Source organism: Canis lupus, chromosome 4, assembly GCF_048164855.1.
Source record: "Canis lupus baileyi chromosome 4, mCanLup2.hap1, whole genome shotgun sequence".
NCBI classification, from domain to species: Eukaryota; Metazoa; Chordata; class Mammalia; order Carnivora; family Canidae; genus Canis; species Canis lupus.
In genome coordinates, this window is record NC_132841.1 from 11,868,542 (window position 1) to 11,896,226 (window position 27,685).

The 27,685-nt window shown below is 38.9% G+C and overlaps 1 long non-coding RNA gene across 2 annotated transcripts in view; it reads right to left on the bottom strand.

The window, feature by feature from the left end:
- LOC140631861 (uncharacterized) overlaps positions 1–27,685 on the bottom strand; it is a 280,039-nt gene that overhangs the window by 39,508 nt on the left and 212,846 nt on the right. For both annotated transcript variants that reach the window (XR_012029380.1, XR_012029382.1), the window contains one exon: positions 16,149–16,316. This is a non-coding gene — a long non-coding RNA (uncharacterized lncRNA). The remainder of the gene's footprint in view (positions 1–16,148; positions 16,317–27,685) is intronic.

Below are 27,685 nucleotides of genomic sequence, written 5' to 3' on the forward strand. Positions count from 1 at the left end.
GTAGATTGACTGTAAAAAATACCCCCAATCTTACACCCCTCTACATCCATGCACTTTGCCACATAACTTTGCAACCCCACCAAGCGGTGATATCTATTTTCCCTGACTCCTCGAGCATGGTCTGGACTTGTGACTTTCTGTGCCCAGTATTAAGTGGTTTAAATGATGGCATGCCCCCTTTCAGTCTTGACTTTTGTAACTCCTGGTATCTTTGAGCCCTGAGTCTCCCACGAGAAGGGGCTGGGATGCACCGCTAGTGGGCAAGGAAGCACATCAGAATAGCTGAGGCAACCCTCAAAATATGTAGCCCTTGGCAAACCACCAGCTGACCACAGATGCATGAGGAAGCCCAGAAGAGAACTGTCAAGACCAGCCCAAATTAGCAAAACTGCCTAGTCAACCTGGAAATTCATGAGAAACAACATTATTGTTTTAAGCTGCTAAATTTGGGAATGATATATTGCACAGCAATTACCAGGAGATACAGAAATTGATGCCCATAATGAAATGCTGAAGTATGTAGCATTGGCTTTCTATCCAAGTGGTAAGTGGAGGCTAAAAAAATGATGGGCAGATTTTAAGCTCATCCTAGAAAAATTGTGAGGAAATTTTGAGAGGAGGCTGGTAGAACAGCAACCTGAATTATATAGTAAGGAAGTGACTAGCAAATTGCCTGTTGTGTCTTGGAGAAAGGAACATATCCCTGACAAACTTTTGGATTTGGCTGAGAACGTCTCTAGACGCAATGTTGGAAGTATCAATTAGTTGCTGCCTGATGAAAAAGAAAGAAAAAAGAAAAAGAAAAAAGTTGATCAGGTTGCAAAATGTGAAGTCTGGAAAATTTAAATGTTTTTCATCTCTAGTCTCTCAAGTCAGTAAAAGATCAAATAAAAAGTATGTCAGAAAGATATGGCCTTGGGGTAAAGACAGATAATGGAAACAAGCATGCATAGAACCTAGGCAAACACATTTTGGTCAACTAAAGGAAAAACATAATTGGTTAGTAGTGAGGAATTAATATGCAAGGAATCTAGAAAAGTAGGAGAATTTTTAAAAATTTGAGGATGTACTTATTTCTAAGTACTGCCAACTTTTTTTTCTCTTTTAGCCCTATAATTGTCGTCATTCTCACCCCTCTCTCATTTGCTCTATTTCTTTTTGTTTACTCTCTACCTATCTCTCAAAGTTGGGAGCAACATAGCAAATTAAATATAATTATCCTTGTAACATTTTCCAAACCATCCATTTTATGTAATGGACACTGCATGATAAGTTTTAAACATAATCAGGATAACTGAATACATGGTAACTGTATTGCTGAGTAAATTTATAAATTTATAGAAGAAAGCATAACTTAATACCTAAGTATTATTGTGGTGGGAAAACATCTTTTAAATTGGAATTGGAAACTAAAGGCAAAGCAATGTGTCAGGTGCAAGGTGTCAACTGAAAGTCCCTTAAAATAGAACATACTGGATTTTTTTCTTTTTCTTTTTCTTTTTCTTTTTTTTCTTTTTTCTTTTTTCTTTTTTTTTTTTTTTTTTTGGCAAGCAAGAGAGTTTCAGAGTACTTTTCCCCTTTTAACCACTTGTGGAATTGAGTATAGTTTGTTGCCTCATCTTTTGAGCTTCTGCATTCTATAAGTCACAGAATGGGGATATTTGTGTCTGCCCAAATTGAAAAGGCTAGAATAAAAAAAAATCATATGTTGTGATATTCTGTTCTCATTGCCAAAGCAGGCTCAGCTCCTTCCTGATCAATGAGGTCAAAAGGAGACCTTATTCTGAGTCACTTCCAAAAAAATCTATTTGCAGTCTCCACATATTTTCAGTAAGCAGATGATGATGATAAATTAAGACTTTTCTGAATAATTCTTGGAACACAATTTCTTGCTGCACTAAGTGGATGAAAGTTATGATATTTGGATTCAGAATAGCTCAGCAGTGTGGTGTGGTGGCTAGCAAGGAAGAAAGCATCATAGGATGTATCAGCAAAAGAAGGAACAGTGAAATGTGATAAGCAAGTGTCTCCTTTCACCCTATCATGGCTGAAAGTTCACCAGAACTAGCAGCTAAGTTTGTATCTCTGTGGTCTGGAAGTTGTGAATATGTTGGAGGGGTGTAGAAGCAAGCAGGTAGAGTCAGAAGTTGAGCCCATAAAGGATTTGAAGAAAAGATTAAAGAACATCTAAGACTACTAAGAGTGAATGTATGCTGGTCAGAAGCACTGCATCAGGAAGGTTCCCTGAACTTTAGGACTTCTGTTTCTGGCATGATAGAATGACTTGCATCAAACTGGCTCTCCTTCCAAGACAAACTGTAAAAGCTGGATAAAACAATAGTTTGAAGACACCAGGGAGTAGCCAAATCAGCCAAGAGTTGAAGGGCCAAGAACTCTGAGAAAAATGAGGTGAGCTGGGGAGAGCCCACATTTATTTCTATATCTCTTCTTGGGAAATTTTCCAATTTGCAAATTGGAGAATAGATGCTTAGCAGGTAGAGGAATGCTGGGATTTTTATATTCTCACTAGGCCAAGGAAACATGTTGGACCTTGAGGCTGCCAAGTTAGCAAGGAATTGAAGACCCAAAGCCCTAGAAAGAAGAGAATCTTAGAGGAATGAGTCTGAAATTCTGTGTGAAATTTCCTAAGGCTTCTACAAACTCCTAGCTGTGCTCACATGAGATACAGTAAACCAACTCTCTGATGAAAATAGTGGAATTCAGAAGCTGAGCACAGATTTTTGAGTCATCTAACACTGAGTAAACAGAAGTTGGGGTTCAGGGCTCAATAAGATAGAGAAACTCTGGGAAATTCATCTGAGCATTTGATTAAGACTACAAGGGAACCACACTAAAGGTTAGAGCTGAGCCACAGCATTAAAAGCAATGCTGAAATACACAGTATTCCCAATACTTATTCTGTTTTACAAATCATCTCCAAATTTAGAGGTTCAAGACAATAATTTATTATCTCTCATGGTTCTAGAGGTTGACAGATTCACTTGGTTGGCTCTTGCTTAGTGTCTTTCATGTGCAGCCAGATAGCATTTGAGGCTGAATTCATTTGAAAGCTGCATCACTAAAGCAGCCTGGGTGGGAGGTCTGGAGTAGCTGGGGAGAGTGGTTGAATATTTACCCCTATAAGAGTCCTCTCCACATGACTGGTTTGAGCCTCCTTATGCATGGAAGTCTTAGGGTTGCTAGATTTCTTATGTGGTGAATGGTTTCCCTTAGAGTGGGCATTTTAGGATATAGGAAGTAGAGCTAGTAGTCTTTTAAGACCTGAGCCCCAAAATGGTACGGAATCACTTCTACTATATTTTGGATCAAAGCAATCCCACAGCCCACCTAGTTGTAAGAGAAGAAGAATGAAACTCCTCAACTCAATGGGAGGAGTGTCAAAGAATTTGAAGTCATTTATTATGCCACAAACTAGTTGTAATAAAGCTTTAAACCTATCCTTGATTGGATGAAATTCATCTTCATATACTCTATCCACCTGTCAGAAAAAATTAAATCCTTAAGGAAGAATGATTACTTCATCCAGAGATCCTGTAGATTGTGCATTTACAATGTTTGACATTCAAAGAAAAATTCCTAGGAGTGCCAAGAAGTAAGACCAGATCAAAAAGCAAAAGAGAAAGCAAATAATAGGGATAGGCCAGATGTTAGAGTTATAATATAGGGAATTTTAAAATAAATGTGATTCATATGATCAATATTTTTTTAAAAGTTGGAGAGTTAAAAAGTTGGAGAGTTTTGCCAGAAAACCAGTATCTATAAAAAAGAATAGAGTCAAATGGAAATTCTAAACTTAAAAACACAGTATTAAATATTATGAATTCAAAAGGTTAAGCAGGGAATAAGAATGAATCATTAAACAGGAATACAGGGTAAAAGAAAAAGAAATCCAAGTCTAAACACTCAAAGAAGAAAAGGATTGAAGATACAGAATGAGTGTGAGAAATGTATGATAGATGGTTAAAATGATTACCATATTTAATTGAAGTACCAGGAAAAGAAGAGATAAAAGGAAATATAAACAACTCATTTGAGAGAATATTGGCCAGAAATTTTCCATAAGTTGGAAAACATCAAACTTACAGAGTCAAGAAGTACTATAAAGCCCAAACAAGATTAATACAAGAAGATCAATCTAGACATATTATTCAAACTGACAAAAGCAAAGTACAAAAAGAAAAATCTTTATAGTAACAATGAGACATCCTCCTTCAAAATAAGATTAAAAGTTGACTTTTCAACAGAAATGTTGAATGCCAGAATCCAGTACGATGATTGATATCTTTAAAGTATTGGAAGAAAATAATTGTCAATTTAAACTTGTATATATAGTGAAGATGTCTTTATAAAATAAAGCAACATAAAGACAGATTTAGACAAATAAAAATGAGATAATTTATCTCTAAAAGATCTGTACTAAAAGAACTACTAAAAGGAAAACTTTAAGGAAAATATGATCTCAAATGGAAAAAAAAATAATTCAGGAAAGAATGAAGATCACTGTGGGTGGGGAGATAGTGAGGAAAGCTAAATAAATATTGATGACTGAGAAAAATAATTACAAAATCTTTTATGGTTTAAAATATATACAGAGTTTTAATACATGAGAACAATGAAATAGAAGGCAACTCTCTCTTCAAGAGAGTTGAAGTGTTTAAGGTTGCACTGTCTGGGAAGCAGTAAAAAACTATGGAAGACTGTCATCAATTAAATACGCATCTTGAAATGTCTATGATAATCACCAAAACCACTGTTGAAGGAGAAAATAGAGAAATAGTTTTATTTTATTTTTTTAAGAGTTTATTTATTTATTCATGAGAGACAGAGAGAGAGAGAGAGAGAGGCAGAGATACAGGCAGAGAGAGAAGCAGGCTCCATGCAGGGAGCCCGATGTGGGACTCAATCCCAGGACCACAGGATCACGCCCTGGGTCGAAGGCAGAAGTTTAACCGCTAAGCCACCCAGGTGTCCCGAGAAATAGTTTTAAATATGCTTGATTGAGTCAAAAGAAGGCAAGAAAATATAAAAATAACAAAAATAGATGTAACAACAGAAAATAACCAGATAGTAGGTTTGACCTCAAATTTGTTAGTAATTATATTGAATGTAAATGAACTAACCCCTGTAATTAACAGAAAAAGTTTTGATAGAGTATATATCAAAACAAACAAAATCCAGCTATGTGTTCTTTACAAGGTGCAAACTTAAACAAAGAGTAAAAATATAGAAAAAGTATATCATATAACAATACCGAAAAGAAAGTTGATATAAATATTCCAATATAAGTCAAAGTATATTTTAAGGAAATAGTATTACTAGACATAAAAAGATATTTTATCACTAGAAGATGGGCATACATTATATAAAGCAAAAATCAACAAATAAAAAAAGAAATGAACAAATCCAAAATCATAGTTGGAAACTTTAACTAACTAAATAGTCTTAGTGATAAAATAGAACAAACTGACAAAAAAAATTAAAATGAAAAGGGGGAAAAAACAACCAATAAGAAAATAGACAATCTGAACAGCATATTAATAAACTTGAATTAATTGGCCTACATAGAACAATATATCACAAAACTACAAAAAAAGAATTCCTTTCAAAGACATACATGATATTTGCCAAAACAGATATATGTTCAGTCATAAAGAAAAATTTAAAATGTAAAGGAATGAAAATTTAATACTATATACTCTGATAAGAATGGGATTAAGCTTGAGATCAAAAACAGAAAAACAACAAAAAAGATCCCCAAATTTAAGAGATTAAGTAATATACTTCTAAAGACCCATGGGTCAAAGAAGAAATTACAATCTAAAATAGAAAATATTTTTAGTCAAATAAGAATGAAAATATGAAATATAAAATGTAAGGATGTAGCTGACCAGGGCAAAAAAAAAAAAAAAAAAAAAAAAAGTGCAGCTTTAAGTGTTAATCTTAGAGAAAAAGACAGGCTGAAAAATCAGTCATCTAAGCAGATATTTCAGGAACAAACACAAGGAGAAACAAAGCTTAAAGAAAGAGAAAAGAGGGTAGCCCGGGTGGTCAGCGGTTTAGAGCAGCCTTCAGCCCAGGGTGCGATCCTGGAGACCCAGGATCGAACCCCACGTCAGGCTCTCTGCATGGAGCCTGCTTCTCCCTCTGCCTCTGTCTGTGACTCTCTCTCTCTGTGTCTCTCATGAATAAATAAATAAAAAGCTTTGAGAAAAGAAATAAGGAAAAGATAGATAATAAGCTCATATACAATAGATATGCAATCAATTAAATAACAAACATATATACTATGGAAAGAACCAACAGAGTTAAAAGCTCTTTCTTTGGAAGAAAGATTAATAAGATTGTTAAGTCCCTAGCAAGACTGATCAAGAGAAAACACAAATTACAGATATCAGAAATAAAAAGGGGTTATCCATACAGACTCTACAGACATTTACAAACAATAAAAGAATATTATGACAACTTTGTGCTGACAAATTTCAAAATTTGGATAAAATATACAAATTTTTTGAAAAAAATAAATAGAAAATCTGGACATTCCTATAACTAAAAAAGGAAATTCCAGAGCCAGATCGTTTCACAGGCATTAAGTGCCCCAAATTGGAGCTGAATATTTGCACTTTATCCTGAAGTCACAGTGGTATAACTAAATGTACTGGAGAGACCAGACAAATAACCATTAGAGGACAAAACAAGGTAGCATATAATTAAGTTATTACATTGTTGATATAAGCCTCTGGTCATGTGGAGCAAAATCACAAAGGAGAACAATGAAGCCTTCTAAAGTCAGAGAAGCCCTCAAGTGGGTGATATTTTACATCATGACTACCCAGGAAAGAACAGATTATAGTCACTTTTGTTTTCATAAATAAACAAAGTTAGAAAACCCCGGGGAAAATACCAAGAAAGGAAAATACTGGCCATTTGTGTCACTTAAGTTATATTGATAGGAAATCAAAACAACCAATCCGTGCAGTTGATGCAATGTTAAAAGAAAACCAAGTTTGTTGCTTAATAAATTTTGTTCTTTGAGTTTAACAAAGCATTGAAGAATATCTTGTCTTCAGAAAATTGGGTAGATTCAACAGCCATTCAAAGGGGTGAGTTTCAAACAAACACTTTCAAAGTCCCAGAAGTAAGGTTAGAAGTAGGGCCAAAGACCTTGAATGCTCCCAGTGATTTTTCCCTTGATTAATTGGCGTTGGCCAGACTTTTGTTGTGTTTTTGTCTGGGGTTATTTTGGATGACATTCTACTTGTCACATATCAAAACTTTCTAGTGAGATGCTGCTGAGTTCTTGCTAGTATCTCCATAAATGCCTTCTGTTTGACATCATTTTCTCTTCCTCCCAAAGATGAATTCAATAAGCCAACTGAAAATGTCAAGAATATTGTGTGTAATTGACATTAGGAAATGCTTGGCTTCTTTTTGGGTGGCTGGCACTAAGCTTTGCACCAAAGTAGTCTGACTGCCTGTAAACATTTTGTTGACCTGAGAAAGATAGGTTTATGGAACCCATTTGCATTTTCTGATAGAAAAATGCTGTACTAAAATATTTTGTTTGGTCATTTTGATAATTTTGGCTTCTTGTTCACCAGTTGGGGTTCACAGGTTGGGCAGTGCATTAGCTTTCTAATCCTGCCATAACATAGTCCCACAAATTTAGTGGCTTAAAACCACATGAATTTATTATCTTACAGTTCTGAGGGTCAGAAGTCTGACAGGGGTCTCCCTGGGCTGAAATCAGGGTGTGGCAGGTCTGCGTTCCTTTCTGGAGGCTCTGGGAGAACTGTTTCCCTGTGTTGTCCAACTTCTAGAGGCCGCCCACATTCCTTGGCTAGTGGCTCCCTTCTTTGATCTTGAAAGCCAGCAATATAGCTAGCATCTTGTGACTCTGTTTTTTCCCCACATCTCTTTCTCTGACCAAGGCTGGAAAGGTTCCTCACTTTTAGTAATTTGTGGGATTAAAATGGGCCTACATGGATAATCCAGGATAATATTCTTACTTTAGTATCTGTTATCTTAATCAGATCTGCAAAATCCCTTTTGCCATGCGAGGTAACGTTTTCATAGGTTCTAGGGATTAGGGTGTGGGACTTTGGGTAGGGTCGGGGTAATTACTCTCCCACCACAGACACCTACTCTGACAAGGTAGGCAAGGACCATATCATGGATGGAAAACCTTATGTGCCTGTCATAAGTTGGAAGGAAGTTCTGATTTCTCTTTTCCAGTTTGGACTGACTCCCTTGCCAGTGCTCTGCTATTTGGGGGCAGAAGCTGGTTTCTAGTCTCTGTGGCTCATTGAAAAAGAGAGTGATTAAAGAATGATTGGTATTCATTACCCTCAATGGTACCCATGACACCAGGCAACTTTAACCCCTATACAACAGTAATTAAAAAGCTATTTGTTATCTCTTTATACTGTTTATCTTAAGACACACACCAAGATAAAAGGGACTCTGACTTTCTACAGATTCTATAAGCCTTTGTTTCTGCTAGCTATTGCCATCATTATTTTATATTAAATTTTTAGTTTAAGTGCACATAAAAAAGATGTGACAGAAAAAATGTGACAGATTTCACATATATTGCTTTCAACTGGCTTAATTGTATACATTTATAGTGATGAAATTATTCCATATCTTATAGAAGAAATCTCTGAGAAAGTCCAGTATTTCTCAAGTTTCCCCCTTTCCATACTGTTCCCATGCTCAATCAATCTTCCTCACTAATATCTCTCTTAATGGAGCATAAGTCACAGTTTGAGACTAACTGATCTAATCAATCTCCATAATATGAAGTAGGAAAACCTCGAATAGGTTAAGTATAACTTGACAAACATCACATAGGTACTTAGCTGAAAATCCAGGTTTTGACCCCAACACCACTTCTTTCTACTTTAAGCTTTAAACTTTACATCAATTTAGTTTCAAATTTAATTTTATCTCAGGCTTTCCAATTTTCCCTTTGTTAAAAGCAAAATATTTTTTGCATTTTAGTCCTTTTGTTTTGTTTTGTTTTTCAACTTAGGCCTATATTTTACAGGCTTTACTATCTTTAGTAGAAAAGTAAAATTCAAGGACCAAACATTGACATACAGTCTCTTTCTATGCCCCACATCACCTTTTTATTTTTGACAAGGAGAGATTAGTTTTGTTGAAGAATGTTTCTTTTTTTTATCTTGTTCTTTTTAAAGACTTACATTCCCCTCACTTCCTCTCCACTTCTAGTTCTCCTTCCTTTAAATAATATCCCACACTCTACACACCTTCTTGCTTCCTCCTAGGTCTAAGACTAACAAAGAGCAGACATAAATAGCTATAACAGTGGATGTTGATTTAATTGCTTGGCCACATTTTTACTTGGGTCTTCTCTGAGTCTTTCCTCCAGATGCTTACCTAATTTTCTTCCTCCTTGGTCTATTTTTTCCCCTTCTAAAGAAAATGTACCCAGCTCCATCAACATCACAGTTTTCTGTCAACGTAAGCAGGAGTTAGCTTCCAAAAAAAGATGGCTATATTGAGCATTTATATAGCACCTTCCCCCTCAGCAATTGAAAACCTTCCATAGGAGTGAGATTTACCATCTATATTACACTGCTGATGATAAATGGAGGCAAGGAGTAGGAGTAAAGATACTAGAAGGTGGGAAGAAAATGTATTATCAGTTATACTTTACAGATGGAAAGCAACTAAAGTACTATCCAACTATTTCCCTTTATCATTTGGGGCTTTTGGGGAAGTCACAGTGTTGGAGCATTGATCAGTAGATTGGCTAGTCAGGAAATCAATCCAATCCTCTACTGAAGATGCCTAAAATAGATCTACACAGCCCATGGATGAAAATGTCCTAATATGTAGGCAAGTGAAGTGGCTTAGATCATAGTATGGTACCATAAGGAAAGGCATTGTTTTCATGGCTGTCATGTCCTGAATTTGGACCTTATTCTGTCCCTTTCTCTTTAATCTCCACAAAAATCCCATTTTCTCTTCTGTGAAATGGAGAAAGGCAAATAGGGTTTTTTCAAGTTTAAGTGATGAACGTGTTTAAAAGTTGATGGTAAAGACCCAGTGGACAGCAAGATAGAAGAGAGAGGGGATAATTTTTTTTAATAATAAATTTATTTTTATTGGTGTTCAATTTGCCAACATACAGAATAAGACCCAGTTCTTATCCCGTCAAGTGCTCCCCTCAGTGCCCGCCACCCAGTCACCCCCTCCCCCCGCCCTCTTCCCCTTCCACCACCCCTAGTTTGTTTCCCAGTGTTAGGAGTCTCTCATGTTCTGTCTCTCTTTCTGATATTTCCCACCCATTTCTTCTCCCTGAGAGGAGATAATTTATAAAACAAGGTCCTTGCCTTGGTAGGGGACTGGTGGAGGGATAAGCCTTAGAAATAAGGCCCTTTATCAAAAAGAATGAAATCTTGCCATTTGCAATGACATGGATGGAGCTAGAGTGTACCATACTAAGTGAAATAAGTCAGAGAAAGACAAATACCATATGATTTCATTCATATATGGAATTTAAGAAACAAAACAGATGAACATAAGGGAAAGGGGACAAGGAGAGAGGGGGAGAGAGTGAAGCAAACCATATGACACTCTTAACAATAGAGAACAAACAGGGTTGATAGAGGGAAGTGGGCAGGGGTTGGGCTAACTGGGTGCTGGGTATTAAGTAGAGCACTTTCTTAATGAGCACTGGGTGTTACATATAAATGATGAATCACTAAATTCTATACCTGAAACCAATTTTACCCTATATGTTAACTAAGTAGAATTTAAATAAATTTGAGATAAAAAAATAAGGGCCCTCTTCTATAGTGGCAGGAGGAGGCATGCTGGAAGAATGGCTACATAAGCACATAGTTTTGTAAATGTGGTAGTGGAAGTGGAAGGGTGTCTCCTCTGAGGATCTTTATCTTCTCTGTGAAGAAGGAGTTGATGCCACCTGCTTTGAGGATTGCGGGATGTAAGGAAGTCAGAGAATTGAGGACAGTGGAGAAAGTATGGAATTCTCACTGTGGAGAATAGGAAGAAGAACAGATATAAACTTCAGTAGTATTGCTTGGCAGTGTTTTATGTCCCATTGAGGATGCTGACCATGAACACATAATGAAAACAGCCTGCCGTGCTGTATTTTCTGCAATGATACTCAGAAAGGTTTGAAGATAGTTGGGTTCACTGAGAAGAGTCAAGTAGATATAATGAAAGGAATTGAGGAAAGTAATTAAAGAAATTGATAAGAAAGTGGTGGAAGTAACAAAATGCTGAAAATCGGTAAAATAGGGAAGGGAGAGGAGCAAGGAGGACCCAGATAAGTGAGGGTGGTCAAATGCATTCAAAGAGCTGGTTTAACAGAAATAACTGAACTACCAACTTCTACTATAACTACATTTACTCAAAATTCATTTTCATCTCTTCTTGACTCAATTATTTCATAGTCATCAGTCAAGATCAAAGAGTCCAAAATAGCCTTGCAGCAATACCCAGAGGCACCAGGCTCAAAAATATTATTAACTGGCTTTAATTCCCCCTTCCTGGCCCTATAAGTGGGGTATGACAGTAGTGGTATTTTCATGCTGAAAAAAAAAAAAAACACCATACATTTGAGAATTTTCATATTTACCCAAAATATTATGCCTGACTTATTTAGGCATGCCTTAAATGATTTTAAAATGAGCCAGGTGTGCAATGATGGGAGGGCTGTACTTCTGTCAGAACCAGGAGTTCTCATTGCTTGCATCTCCTTAATATGGATCAGAGAAGGTATGGTGGAGGGGATGAGAGCTGTTATGTTCTTTACAGGTCTTGCAAGGGAAGAATTGTCACTTGCATTGAACAGTGACTCTAGGCTATCAGGAAATTCTGATAATTTGGAGTCCAGAGAATCTAAGAACTCTGGAGTGGTAGTAATGGTTAAGTCATCAGAACCTTCACCTGCATTGGGCACGCATGTGTACCTATTGGTCTTCACATAACTCATACACTGAAATTCTGGGTCACATTCTCCTTTACTTCTCTGAGGAGCAAAGGTCTCCAGTACCTCAATGCAGTGCTCTATAATTGTGTCATCAGGACAGTGCCATTTCCCTTGTTGGTGGGCACTGTGTTGAGATGGAAAGGGTGCACAGGAATTCAGATTCTAACTAAGAACATTTCAGGTTATGTAGAGGGATGGAGTAGGATGAGCATTGTTCCCCACATTAATACTTGAGACTGGAGGAGAGACTGTTACAAGGGAGGACTAATGAAGTGAATATTGAAATTTCCCTTGGTGTTTTCTTTCCCCGAAGGGAAGATTTTTTTTTAGTCTCAACCATGAATGGACCAAAATAGTACCTCAATTATTCCTTAACCCATTCAGAACACTGTGCTATTTTCCTTATCAGGTTTGTTCTAAGAGTATGAAGTAAAGGTGTTACTTTTCCAACTTAATGGAACAAAATGACCAGCCTGAACATGTTCATTGCTGGTGGTACTATCTTGAGTAAAGAAGATTTTAAAAAGTACATTCAGAGCCAGGGAAATTTTCTGAAATATCCAGTGAGAACTTTTAAACAGCCACATCTTTTTTCTTTTGTTTCAGAAGTCCAGCCCCTGAAGTGCTCAGTTCTGAGAATTGTTAGGGAAAGGCAAAACTCTTCTGGCAGGTACTGGGATGTTTGGTTGGTTATGACTCTGCACTGATCCCAGGAATGTTAAGAAGCATGTTTCCATGAAAACCACACTTTAATAAAAGATGACTATGGTTAAATCTAGTCCCATGGGGTTACTAAAAAATAAAAATGTGTATATATTGGAAAACCTAGTGCTTCTGTAGCCAATTTTGCCAGGTACACAAAGGAGGCCTTTCTGGAAGGTTTCACACCAATCCTGTCTATTATGATTAGAATGGCAGTTCCTAGTTCTTTCAGTTATGGTTTGTCAGTTTTTCCATTAAAGATCACAGTGTCTTGGAACACAAACTTCTGGTGTGTTTCTAATCCCTCGGAGTCTTGCTGATGGCAGGCAATCCAATGGCATGCAAAACACATCCTGCACCATGCCTTTGCCTAAATTTTTGGTGTGAAATTCCAAGTTTTGTAAGTCTAGTCTTTCCCACACAATCCCATACAGCTATCTTCAGATCCAGGAAATTCTTGGACAGAAAGTAGAAAATGAGAATTTTTTGCTTTCTGGAATGTGAGGAGCTTTATACAAGCGGCTGAGATATTCCTGGTGTATAACCTGGAACATGTCTCATTTGTTCCATTTTCTTTTGGAAGAAGTATACATTGTTGACCAGATGTAATTGTTACCATCCAGAATTATGATTAAGAACAAAAAAGCGCCTGATTTTGTCAGGAAGCCTAGGTTAGAGTTTAGCCCTTCCACTAACTGCCTATATAGCCCTGGGTGATCATATACACATCATGGGAAATGGCTTTCCCTTTGGAAAAATGAAATGTTTGGGTGTGTTGGAATCTAAGCCCTTCCAGCTTTCACAATCCAGGAAATTCCAGAGAAAATCAAAATGTCTTGTCCTAGGATTCACAGTACTACCCCATATCACCAGTAGATGGCAGACTTGCATTATTGTCTGAAATACATAGGTACTGTGATATTGGTAGTCTCCATGGTGATGGAGCTTATCAAGGTAGGTAGAGTATAATAATCATTAAAAAAATCGTTCTTAATCTAGAAAGTTCCTAGGCAAAGGACTAGGACTCCTAGCCAAAGATTGTCTGTTTCCATTAAACCTGACGAGGGCTCCACACTTGCACAATTGCCATCCTTTCAAGCTATGCTTTGAAAAGCAATAGATCCATTGGAGTAAATCATGTATTTCTTCTCTTACTCTCATTTATGAATTTATTCAACAACTATTTGTTGAATCCACTGTGTTACAGGGCCTGGGATAAGTGCCAAGGATACAGAAATAAGCATAAAAAATACAGTTCCAGTACTTAGGAAGCTTATCCTCCAGAGGGACACACATGCCATTGAACAAGTAATTGTCATTGTGGTGAAAGTCTACAGAGAACTACATAGTAAAGACAAGTGCTATAGGGAAAAGGGTATCAAGAATAACTTCCTCAGTGAAGTACTGGATATCTGAGAGTAATTTAAGTTTGGTTTAACAAGAAATTTAGTCAAGGCAAGGAGTGGTCCAGGAAGAACAGCATATATGAAGATTCATAGACAAGAGAAGGTGAAGAACATTCCAGGAGCTAAAAGATGCCAGAATAACTGTGGCATAGAACCAGACAGAGCACATTACGAGATGAGGATGCTAGATTTCAGTGGGCCCTCTAGGCCATGAAAAGGAGTAAACCGGTCTCACAGAATTCTTGATTTCCCCATGATGTTGGCAAAGGCAGTTTGATCAGCTTAGTTAGCTTGGTGGTTTGGTCCAACAGTAAAAAAAGAGAACAGGCTTATTTTGACTGTGAGATAGGGGAGGAGAGGAAGTTGGAGGTCTGAAAATCAAAACTGGTGTGGATCAGTTTACATCAAAAGAATATTCATTGCATTTCTGGGATCTACTAATCTATCCCTCGTAGCCAGCACCCAATAGGGCAGCAATTAGCTTGTCAAAGGGATGTAACAACCACTATCATGTCTGGTACCATTGGCCTTATTTTCCTTAACACTAATCATAGCTACCTGTGTGCCAGACAGGGGGAGTGCCACTTTCACTGCAAGTATTTGCAACACCGTGGCTGAAGAGGCCTGTGCCACCCTTCATTAAACTGTTAGCCCCTTACTCATCATGTCTCTGTATCAATTAAGCAATTGTTTTTCTCTGAAAATCTCAGCCCTTGAATAACACAGCCGCTTAGCAAATGACACTGTGAATTAGTTCTTGGAGTGTTTTTACGCAGCAGAGGGAACAAGTAACATGTCATTATGGATTTTCTGGCTGTAAAACTAAGACATGTATTAGATTTTAAAGAATTACAGGCTGAAGACTGGCTATCACTTAATTTTAAAAGGAAAGTTACATTTGTGATCCACTGTGAGCCTTGGAGTTCCCATGAAAAACGTAGACAAAATTGAATCTGTGAACTCAAGTGACTAATTCATATACTGCTCCCTCCCCCAGTTCTGTCTTAAATGCCCATAATAGTGAGTTTTGTGTGCCTAGACATTTGCTTTAAAGCATGCAAAATCCAAAGTCAACGATTCCTTTTCTCACTGCCTTCATGTGGAGCTAAGCACATTTACATAATGCAAATTTTGTGTGTGAGAAATCAGGGATGCTTTGGGGCTACTGGAAATTTCTCATTTAGCTCATAGTATAGTGATATTCTTAAACCACCCAGTGAAAAAATCAAGAGCTATTTATTTTCAGGACCTAGATACATTTGGCAGAATACAATGGACAGCCATTTATTTTTACCTATGTCCTTGCTTGATCTAACCATATGTTTAACTGTAGGGTACTATAAATATAATAAGGATTTATTTGAGGATATGAGCCCAGAGTCTTAGACAGTTTTATTAGCATTCATAAATATTTGTGTTCTAGATGCAGTCATATTATTGTAGTTTTGTATATACTCACACATAAAATTCACAAGGCTACTTATTTTATCAACTCAGCTATGCCCCCACTCCTAGGTAGAAAATATGCTAGAGATGGTAAAAATAGAGACCTGTCAGTAGCTCAGCCATATGGCTTCAAACCCATTTTAACTAGAATCATCTTGCTTAGGGTCAGCCTGACTCACTGGTGTGTCAAAATGCCCTCTTCTCCATATCACTCTTCTTTTCTTCCTGGCTTGAACCTTTAAAAGTAAGTATGGATGATATCATTCATTGAGAAACAGTTTTTTCTCTGGAAGAGACATGAAAATGACCTTCTTTCTCATGTTTTACACACAACCATGTGCCATCTCAAGTTATGTAGAATTCTTAGTGCATTAATTAAACTTCACTTTCCTTCTTCTTCCACCCACAAAATACAATTGTATCTACTGTAATTTATATAAAAAGTGAACTGTTAGCAATCCAATACATAAAATAGTAATAGTAGTAAAAAATAATCTCTGATATAGCCCATATTATTAATCCCAAGTCATGGTCTTCAAGAAGTCCAAGGTAAGATTCCAAAAAAGTGCCTAAGAGGCTTCACTTCTTACCTGAAAAATGATGAACTTATATCAGTTATTGTCACTAAAATGCTGAGGAGATGGGGAAGAAGCAGCACTGGGCAGCTTCTAACGAAGTAGAAATGAAGAGTGAGGCACTTCCCCAACAGAACTGTGGAGGACATGGTGTTTTCTCTGCATCTGCCCAGGCACCCCTGTCTGGATAAAATGGGGGCGCAGTTATTGACAAGATGACTTTGAAAGGTCAGATATTAGATGAACCAAAAGAGCCATTTTCTATCTGTTGTTCCACCAAAGCTGACAAAATGTTAGAACTAGGAGGGACTTACTTTAAGAAGTCTTTCTCAGTTTTCATGGAATTGAACCAAATCCAAAGAGACTAAAGGTCACACAGGAGTTGTGACACAGACCTGCTAGAGCTGTGTCTGAACCCACTTTCCCTAATTACCAGTGAGGTCCAGTTTCCTCCACTGTGTGTAGTAAAGCAAGCAGGAGAAACAAGGAGAATAAAAAATGACAGTGTAGGGGGAGCCCCGGTGGCTCAGCTGTTTGGCTCTCCGCCTTCATCCCGGGGCGTGGTCCTGGAGACCTGGGATCAAGTCCCATGTCGGTCTCCCTGTGTGGAGCCTGCTTCTCCCTCTGCCTGTGTCTCTGCCTCTCCTTCTGTGTCTCTCATGAATAAATAAATAAAATATTAAAAAAAAAAAAAGAAATGACAGTGTAGGGGTACCTGGGTGGCTTAGTTGTTTAAGCATCTGCCTTTGACTCAGGTCATGATCCTGGGTCCTGGGATCAAGCCCAGTTTGGGGTTCCTTGCTCAGTGGGGAGCCTGCTTCTGCCTCTCCCTCTGCAGCTCCCCCTGCATTGTAGCTCTCTCATAAATAAATAAATAAATAAATAAATATATAAAATCTTAAAAAAAAAAAAAGAAACAAGAGTTTAGTTGCATCCTCAGGAATTCCTTAGTTTGCTGACATGGATACTTTCAGAAAAATCAATTCCTCTGAGAAGAAACAGTAAAATACAATCCTCCGATTACTCTTGACTAAATTATGTATTGGACTTTGAGCCTTAGGTGGGACCCATTGGATATAATCCTTTCTGTAAAATAATCCACAGTCTAGGATCTGTTTTTTTGGCCATTTGTTTCATATACACACACAATCCTGGACCCTATGTGTCTGTTGAAATTCCCCATGCGTGCCTGATCTCCTGCTTCTTTTAGCCAAAATAAATGTTGCTTTCATATGAAACATACATCTTCTAAATTTTCTCCTTCTTGGCCTGATGTGTTTTTCTCAGAAAGTCTCTAGATATGTAATGTTAAATGTCATAAATGTCATCATGCGGAGGGGGTCTAAAATGCACTCCTAGTGCCACCCTTTTCTAGCTAGCCACCATGTCCTGTCTATTTGCCCAGCAGCACAATAGAAAGAGGAATTGGAAGATAAAACTTAAATCCTAGCTCTATGACCTTGGGCAGGGGTCAATGTCTTTTAGCTTCAATGTCCTCATCTATAAAACACAGATTAAAAATGTTCCTGTCCATGCCTTACAGAGTGGTAAGGTCCAAATGTAGAAAACCATGTGGAGGTGCTTAATAAAGTGAAAGCACTTTGTAAATTCAATGCATTGTTAGCCCCTCTGACACTGTGGTAGGAATGTGAAGCCAGATATGGAGAACTCCTAAGTATTTGTAAGATCCATGCTCTGGTCACTTCTTGCTCACTTGCTAATAGAACCACCTGTGCCTCTAAGTTTTCTAAGAATCATCATCTTTATGGAAATACTGTGAGATATGATTTTACACTGTCCATAACACATCATAGAGATAACTTCTTCCCACTGCTGCTACTAACCTATGAACAGATGTAGTTCAGGAGAGCAACAACTTTTCTCATTATCAGGCAACCATTTAAGTCTTTCTTACAGTATTTTTTCTGGTGCCTGGTGCCTCAAAACTTTCCTGTGGCCTCCTTGACTATCTTGCTAATTCCTTGGGCGTAAACTTCATCTGCCATCCCCACTTTTCACCTGCCATGTGCCTTGCCAAATAGAAAAATGTTTTTCTCTCATTGCCTTTTGAGCCAAGAGTACCAAAATTTGGTGCCTATATTTTCTGAACAAATTTTTTTCTGAAATAGATCTTTGTAGTAAATTTGTCCCAAACCTGGTATGTCCTTTTCTTTTCATATATTTACCTTATAAATTCAAATCTTCATTTTCTCACCCCTCTGACATCCTGACACACAGTGTCATAATTTGCACGGTGACTTAAAGCTGCCTTGCCTTTGCCTTCCACGGGATGCCATCTGAGCACAGACCACGCACGTGTGCTTTTTCCCCTGTGACATTTATGGCAAGAGCTCCATCAACCAATTGTGTTTGCCTCCTTGCAAACCCAGTTTATGCTTGACAATCTCAGAATACAAATAAGATCAAGTGTTGATCATTTGGCAGATCATTTGAACTGCCAACTCAATCTGTTCAGAAGCCTTGGGAAATAGGCATTTTCAAGCAGATAAAAAGATACGAAAAATATTAAAATTTTAGGTAATGGAAACATTATGCATGTCTAATACATATTAGGGGGGATGGTGAAGTTTAGGTAGTAGCCCAGAATGTTGCTAGAGGTATCCCATATCTTAGACTATGTTGACCTTGTTTCTTCTGAGACTACGATTTTTTAATTTTTTTGTCCTGAAAAAGGATACGTTGAATAGCTAAACAGAGTCCACAATAAGAATTATACAGAGGAATTAGACATTTCTACATACAACAAACTAGAGAGAATGTACAATGGTAGTCAATTTCAGTTTCTCATTTCTCTTATTGAGGAAATGATGGCTCAGGAGAATAGTTTTGGTCGCAGGACCATCAGCTGCTTCTACAGCCAGTGAGCTGGTGAGGTCAGACAAACTGTGGTGGCAGAGATTACACCAGCTTTTTGCATTTGGCCTGGAATCCCTTGGGGCATTCAATGCCCTCTCCTGTGGTGTCTTTGTGGGCTTTCCCCTAACAAATGCCTCCTTGTTCTTCCTCAAAGCTCACAGGGTGTCAGAAGCCAAGACTGAGCCCTCGTTTGCATTCCTGGTGCCCACTGGCATGACCTCAGGAATCCTGCAGCTGCAGTATGAATGGGGCCATTTGATGAGTTAGCTGAGGGCTTAAGTGGAGTTGGATGGCACAGAATCCTCCCATTTAACAGCACTGTCAAATCTTCAACCAGACTAAAACTAATGCTCTTTGGAAAAATCACTTGCTTATTTGAAATTCCCACCTTGTGATTCTTTGCAAAGAGAGAGCATCAGACATCTGCATTCTGTTCCCACTGCACCAGCATGAGGCTTGGTACACAGCGCTCAGGCAAATATTGGTTAAACTGAATGATGGAAGCCAAAGCGTCAAAATGAAGTCTTCTACATTGGTTGATACTGTAGGGGATGGAAAAAAAATCTTTCTCCTTTACCCATTTTAGCTTTTCTGGCCAGGACCCTCTAAGTTAGACTGACAAAACACATTTTAGGAAGAGAAAACAAACAGAAAGATCATGCTTACACAAGGCATACTCGGGATAAGCCATAGTACTTAGCCTTATGAAACATCTTAATAGAGGGATGTGACATCTTTAGAGAAGGGGAAAGACAGAGAAATAGGGCTTTGTGCTTCCAGGGGTGGCAAATTGTGAGAAGGCAAATATACGGGGAGACTAATGGTGAATTAGGGCTAGTTTCTGTAAGGTTTGTTGTATAGTTTCCTTTGGTGCTGTCTCTGGGCTGATTAGAGTCTAGAGTAGTCTCTGTTTTTTTTTTTTTTTTATTTATTTATTTATGATAGGCACACAGTGAGAGAGAGAGAGGCAGAGACACAGGCAGAGGGAGAAACAGGCTCCATGTACCAGGAGCCCGACGTGGGATTCGATTCCGGGTCTCCAGGATCGCGCCCTGGGCCAAAGGCAGGTGCTAAACCGCTGCGCCACCCAGGGATCCCTAGAGTAGTTTCTGTTGATTAGTTTCTGTTCTTGGTAGAGAGGGAAGGAGGGGACACTTCTACACATTTATGTCCTGTTTTTAGGCAAATAGGGAGAGGTTCGAGAGCTTTTCTTGTATCTGTTGTTTCTCAATTGCTCAAAATAATCCTCATGCCAAAGTAGCATATATTGGGGTAACATATTCTGCTACGTATCAGTATTGGTTTTCTTTGTCCCTGCCCCTATCCTTTTGCCTCCATCTTCAGTTTAAAAAGTAATGTTTCCTGACAGGAATACATTCTGGTAAGAGCCACAATATATGTTTCTTTATAATCAAAGAAATCCCAGCCTTCACACAAGGCACATTGTTCTCACACAGCCAACAGACTGATCACTGTTATAATGCAAATCTGAGTGTGTCTGCCCTTGAAAGAAAACCCAAACACCCTGGACAGGTTCTGGAGTCTTCCACCACTGGCCTCTGTAGCCCTCTTATGTCAAAGTTTGTCTCTCCTCTACCACCATATTCTGAGCTCACCAAACTCCTTTCCATTCACTGAACCTACTTTTTCTCTCTGCCACTGAGCCGTTGCACATTCTATTTTCTATAACATTCTTCCTGCCTTTCATTGTAGGGCTAACTCCTACTCAGGCTACATTTAGCTTAGGCCACTGTTTCTCAAAATTTGCTGTATATTAGAATCATCTTTATCACCCGCAGGAGCTTTTCATACTCTATGCCAATCAAACCAGCATCTCAGGATGGAAGCCAGCCACCAGCATTAAAAAAAAAAAAAAAATTACCCAGATGATTCCAATGTGCAGCCAAATTGGGGAGCTAGCAGTTTAGAGAGGTGTTTCTCACACTTGAATGTGCATAGGTGTCAACTAAAGATTTTTATGTAGATTCTGACTCAGTCCATCTGGGGTGAGACTTGAACTTCCACATTTCTAACAAGTTCCCAGGTGAGGCCCATGATGCTGGTCTGAATAGCTTTAGCTACTTTAGGACTGTGGTTCTCAAAGTGTGCTCTCCAGATCAGCAGCATCAGCAGCATCCGAACACCTTAGAAATGCAAATCAGAAGCTCTAGGGTAAGGGTCAGTAGTTTGCATTTTAACAAGCCTTCCAGATGATGCTGTGTATCATAGGATTTGCTCTAGGAAATACTCCTGAGACTCCAAGACCAAGTTGATTTCTCTCTGGCCTTTGCTTTTCCAAAACATTCTGTGTTTCCCTCTCTGTGGCATAAATTATACATACTGTTTAGTTGTTCATGGCCTATATCCCAAACTGGAGGAAAAGTGTGATTATTGGGCCATGGGATCCCCATTATCTAGCATTGTGGCTGGCACCTAATAAGCACTAGGTAAATATTTGTTCATTGTATTATACAAGGACAGAAATTTGAACTGTACCTTACTGGGTCATTCTTTCCAGATAATTTCCTTTGGCTGACATAAAGAATGGCAAAAAGGGAAAGAACCAAGTTATAAAATACCATCAAGGTCATCTTAGTGCCTGCATTCTGTCCATAGACTGTCCTTAGAGGGTAGGGCCAGGTTTCCATGATTGCTCTCTCAAGTGAAGGTACAAGTGGCAGTTTAATAAATACCTTCCTGTGTGGAGGCTGAGCCTGGCAAAAATAGAAATTGGGGAAGGGAGAGGAGTGGTTGTCTGGAAGACTTTCTGCAGAATTACCTAGCAGGGGTTTCCTCCTTGTCATCCTGCAGCATGATGAAAAGAGAGAGCGATTCTTTACACACTTCACTGTCAGGTTTTCTCTGTTACCTGATGGGTCCTTTCCCAGTTAGTCCTCTCAAAGGGAACATCTCCATTTCTGCCAGGGAACAAAGGTGAAGGCCACCCTGTCCATTGCTAGAGCCTATAAACACCATTTATTCTTTATTTATTTTATTTTTTAGCAGTAAGATGAAGGGAGAGAGACTCTTGCCATCCCTCAGACACAGCTATCAGCAGATTTCAGGGAGTTTCACTAGCAAAATCATTTTGTTTGGTATAATTCTTTAAAGATGTAAAATTGCTTTTAATCTATCAGGAGAGGCATAGAAGTCACCCAACACTATTCCTGGCATCACAGAATCTCAAGGTAAATGACCAGGCCCATCTCTAGACTGATGACCTTAGACTCTCTGAGAATAGTGCCTGGGCATTTGCATTTGAAAAGTGACTCAGGCCATTCTAATGTGCAGCTTAAGAACCACTGGCTTGGTGTTAAGACCAAGCAAGGGCTTACAAATCACCTAACCCAATGCCAAACAATGTTAAGATGAATGAACTAGATCTCTACACAGAACAAAATATCACAGGATGTAGTGGGAGAAAAACCCAAGACACATAACAGAAGTGCAGGATACAAGTTATAAAATGCACTCCCAATATTGTATATTCTCTCTATTGTTTATGTTTGGGTAAAAATCTTCAAGGGGATTAGAAGGACTTGCTTTAGTTTCTTTCAGGTAGTTGCCACTGGGGGAGGAGATAAGGCTAGGGTGCCAGAAGGAAGGGACTAAGAGGGGTGTCCATCTCATCTAGCTTTGCTTCATTTATATTTTAAAAACAGATCTTGAAACAAACATGGCAAAATGTTAACAATGATCTCTTTTGGCTGGAAGGTTTGTACATAATTATATTCCTTTGTGCTTTTTATTTTTTCAAACCGTTCTTAAAACAAAAATGACAGTTAATTTTAAAAATAAAGATCTAGCACCCAGGATCTTCTAAATGAGGACTAGGTAGCCCGGAAGCGTTACTGACGTGTTAACTGTGTCAGCGCAGGGCCTGGGCTTCTAGACTCCCACCCAAGAGGTCTCTGCCGTTGATCCCTGCCGAGTCACAGATCACCCAGCTTGGAGAGCCCTCGAAGCATCCCCTTAACCTCCTCTGCTGGAGGTTCGCAGCCTCCTCCACGTAGGCGCTCTTCGCTCGGCGGCTGCGGGCTGCTTTCTCCGCCTGGGCCAGCGCAGGGCACTGGGCAGCGGCGGCGGCCCGGGAGCCGAGTCCCCGCGCACCGCCTGCAGCGCCCCCGGGAATCCGGGCGCTGCCCCACGAGGCTGCCGCACCAGCAGCCCCAGGGCCGGCCTCAGGTGGGCGTCCCCGCGCGGGAACCTTGCGAGGAAGGCAATCGGTCTGCTCGTATCCAAGCTGAAAAGCCTCCTCCCAAAGCAGCGACTGAGACGCGAGGCTGCAAGACTGAGCTTCGCTGCAGAGCGCGCAGCTTGATTATTGCTTGGGGCAGAGAAAGGCATTGAAATGAAATCCGGAGATTGAAGAGATCTGCTCTTTTGATTGAGGTTCTTCCAGGATTTTGCAGGCTCCAGATGGCCCTCGTCCAAAGCAAAAAATCTTCCTGTGATCCTGGAGAAAATTTTGGGGCGTCATCTGTGTAAATAATTTTCTCTTAATAAAAAGCAAGCGCACAGCAGCACTTGCTGGGTTCCCCCCTCCTCCCAGGCTCAGCTGTGGCTGACTAACCTGAGCTGTTTGAATGAGCTGGGTTTCTCCTCTTCCCTAGGGAGCCTTGGTGTAAAAACAAGCTAGCGCCTGCAAACAGTTGAGGACCCATGTTCACCAAGTATTAGTACAATCTAAAATTATGCCAGGCAATCAGAGGCTTTAATGGATGAATAACTGTCAAAGCACGGCAGGGGGTTTGATAACCTCTAAGGCTGCTTATTGTGAGTGGAAAAAGACAGGGAAGGATGAGCCTGTGTTTCTCTCCCCTCCATGCCTTTGAAGAATTTGACAGTACTGCCAAGTACTCCCTGGGGACAATGCTCTTGGGGGCAACAGGATTCTGGTTTGATGAAAGAGGAAGAGAGCCACATAACTAAGGAAGGAAAAGCAGAAATTGGGGGCAGGGCCATACATTTTGTGCAGGAACTCAAAGGACAGAAGTCCCATTGGAAGGGAAAGGGAAGAAGCACTTATATAGGATCCCTACTGGAGGAACTGAAGAATGAGATATAACAAGATCCCTATCCAAAGTCTCCAAACAGAAAATAGGGAGGTGGAGGCATCTGCTTCACTTCTGAACCAGTCTTTCCCAGGATTTTGCCATCTCCAGAAATTGAACTCAAGTGGTTTTCTAGGCTTCAGAGTGTTTTATTGCTGGATTGCAGGAGGAGGGTTTTTCCTTAATGCCTGGACAGAGGATGGCATTGACTCTCTAATGCAGGGACATAAGATAGAATTCCATTTGCTTGCCAGCTCTAGTTGAGTGGCAGTGGTTGGCTGAAGCATTCAGACAGGAAGTATTTTAAGGCCAGATCCAGGCTCTACAGAGGAAACTGCCTGACTGATTAGTAATGTCTGTTTGGATGCCGGATGCTATGGGTACTACATGTACCTCCTGTTTATCATCTCTGCTTTGGGATGCTTTTCCTTCTGTAGGGACACTGTCACCACTGACATCAATGTAATAACCTCAATATAATAATTTTTGCTTTATCGTCTTCTGCTAAGAAGATTTCAGCCTAAAAGGAAAGGCAAAATAGGTCAGCAATGCTATTTTTTCCCCTAAGTCCTCTAGGTCCTATGGAATTGGCCAAGTTGATTCACGTTGCATAGAAATGCTCTTCTACGGCCTTGCCTCAGTGACTAAAATGCCTACACACCTTTGTTCTTAAGTTCATCCTCTGAAAATGAAACAGATCCCAGTACTTGGGTTCATATTCCCAAAATTAAGCAACCAGAAATTTGCCATATGGCTAAAATAAATATTCACTGAATAAGTCTACTTTTAAAGATCTGATATAGGTAGTTTTGAGCAGAAATCCAAATATGCATCGGGTCCTTGGGCTTCTCAAACACTAGTAAGAGTTATGGTGCAATAAATAAGAAAGAGTAGCTAGAACAAAACTCTGCCTCCAATGTCTTGCTGCCTGTGGGAGGAAGGAAATGCCCAGAGAGGATGACTCAGTCCTTGAATACAGAGATGAGTGGAAGGGCAGAAGGGGGACTGAGGAGAGAAACGAAGGAAAAGAATGTGAGGGGGACTCAAATCTTTTTTGCGGACAGTCCCACTTGACAAAAATGTGAAATACTTAAGTTTATCTCTAGAACGTATGATAGATAAGCCAAATAATGGACCTCTTAAAGACAACCAGCTCCTAATCCCCACTCCCTGTACATGCTAAAAGGAACTTCACAGAGGTCATTAATTTAAGGTTCTTAAAATGGTGAAATTATCTTGGATTATCTAAGTGGGTCCAATGTAATCCCAAGGGTCCTAATAAGAGGGCAATGGGAAAACCACAGTTAATGAAGGAGGTGTGATACTGGAAGAAGATGTTAGAGTAACCTGGGACCATGGGTCAAGGGATGTGGGTAGCCTCTAGAAGCTGGCAAAGGTAATGAGATATTCTCCCCCACAGCCTCCAGTAGGAACATAGTTCAGCAGACCCACTTTACACTTCTGACCTCCAAAGCTGTAAGAGAATAGTATGTGTTGTTATAAGGTACTAAACTTGATGCAATTTTTAAAAAAGATATAATGCAATCTATTTATTTTTATTGTTTTATTTTAATTCAAGTATAGTTAATATATAGTGGTTTATTAGTTTTAACTGTACAATGTAGTGATTCAACAATTCCTTACATCTACTCAGTGCTCATCAAAAGTGTACTCCTTAATCCCCATCACCTCTTTAACCCATCCTCCTACCCACATCCCTTCTGGCAACCATCAGACTCTATCGTTAACAGTCTGTTTGGGCTGCTTCTATAATTTGGCCATTGTAAATAATGCTTCTATAAACATAGGGGTGTTTGAATTAGTGTTTTAGTATTTTTGGGGGTAGTAAATACAAAATAATGTGATTATTGGATCATAGGGTAGTTCTACTTTTAACTTTTTGAGGAATCCATATTGTTTTTTCAGCATGGCTGCACCACCATGGATTCCCACCAACAGTGCATGAGGGCTTCTTTTTTCTACATCCTCATCCACACTTGTTTCTTGAGTTTTTGATTTTTGATATCCTGACAGTTGTGAGGTGATATCTCATTGTAGTTTTGATTGGCATTTCCCTGATGATGAGCGATGTTGAGAATCTTTTCATGTGTCTGTTGTCCTGGATGTCTTTGGAGAAATGTCTGTTCATGTCTTCTGCCCATTTTTAATCGAATTATTTGGAGATTTTTTTGGTATTGAGTTGTATGCGTTCTTTAAATATTTTGGATACCAACCCTTTATCAGATGTGTCATTTGCAAATATCTTTTCCCATTCCATATGTTGCCTTTTTGTTTTGTTGATTGTTTCCTTTACTGTACAGAACCTTTTTATTTTGATGTAGTCCCAATAATTTAGTTTTGTTTTCTTTTCTCTTGCCTCAGGAGACATATCTGGAAAAAAGTATCTATAGCCAATGTCAGAGATATTACTGTGTGTACCCTCCTAGGATTTTTATGGTTCAGGTCTCATATTTTGGTCTTTAATCCATTTGAAAGTTTATTTTTGTGTATGGTGTAAGAAAAATGGTTGAGTTGTCTTCTCTTGTACGTAGCTGGTAAGTTTTCTCAACACCATTTGTTGAAGAGACTGTCTTTTTCCTACTGGATATTATTTCCTGCTTTTTTTTTTAAGTTTTTATTTATTTATTCATGAGAGACACACACACAAGAGAGAGAGAGAGAGAGAGGCAGAGACATAGGCAGAGGGAGAAGCAGGCTCCATGCAGGGAACCCGACGTGGGATTCGATCCCAGGTCTCCAGGATCACGCCCTGGGCCGAAGGCAGGCACTAAACTGCTGAGCCACCCAGGGATTCCCCTTTCCTGCTTTATTTAAGATTCATTGACCATATAGTTGTGGGTTCATTTCTGGATTTTCCATTCTGTTCCATTGATCAATGTGTCTATTTTTATGCCAACCATATTGTTTTGATTATTATGGCTTTGTAATATAACTTAAAGTCTGGAATTGTGATACCTCCAGCTTTGACTTTCTTTTTCAAAATTGCTTTGGATGTCAAGGGTTTTTCTGGTTCCATATAAATTTTGGGCTTTTTTGTTGGTTCTAGTTCTGAGAAAAATGCCGTTGATATTTTGATGGGGATTGTATTAAATTTGTAGATTGCTTTGGGTAGTATAGATATTTTAACAATATTTGTTCTTCCAATCCACGAGCATGGAATGTCTTTCTATTTCTTTGTGTTGTCTTCATTTTCCTTCATCACTTATAGTTTTCAGAGTACAGATCCTTTACCTCTTTGGATAGGTTTATTCCTAGGTATCTTGTTTTTGGTGCAATTATAAATGGGATTATTCTCTTAATTTTTCTTTCCATTTGTCATTATTAGTGTATAGAAATGCAACATATTTCTGCACATTGATTTTGTACCCTATGACTTTACTGAATTCATTTATCAGTTCTAGTACTTTCTTGGTGGAGTCTTTCAGGTTTTCCATATGGTATCATGTCATCTGCAAATAGTGAAAGTTTTACTTCTTCCTTACTGATTTGGATGTCTTTTATTTCTTTTTGTTGTCTAATTGCTGTGGTTAGGACTTCCAGTACTATGTTGAATAAAAGTGGTGCATGGACATCCTTGTCTTGTTCCTGATCTTAGGGAGA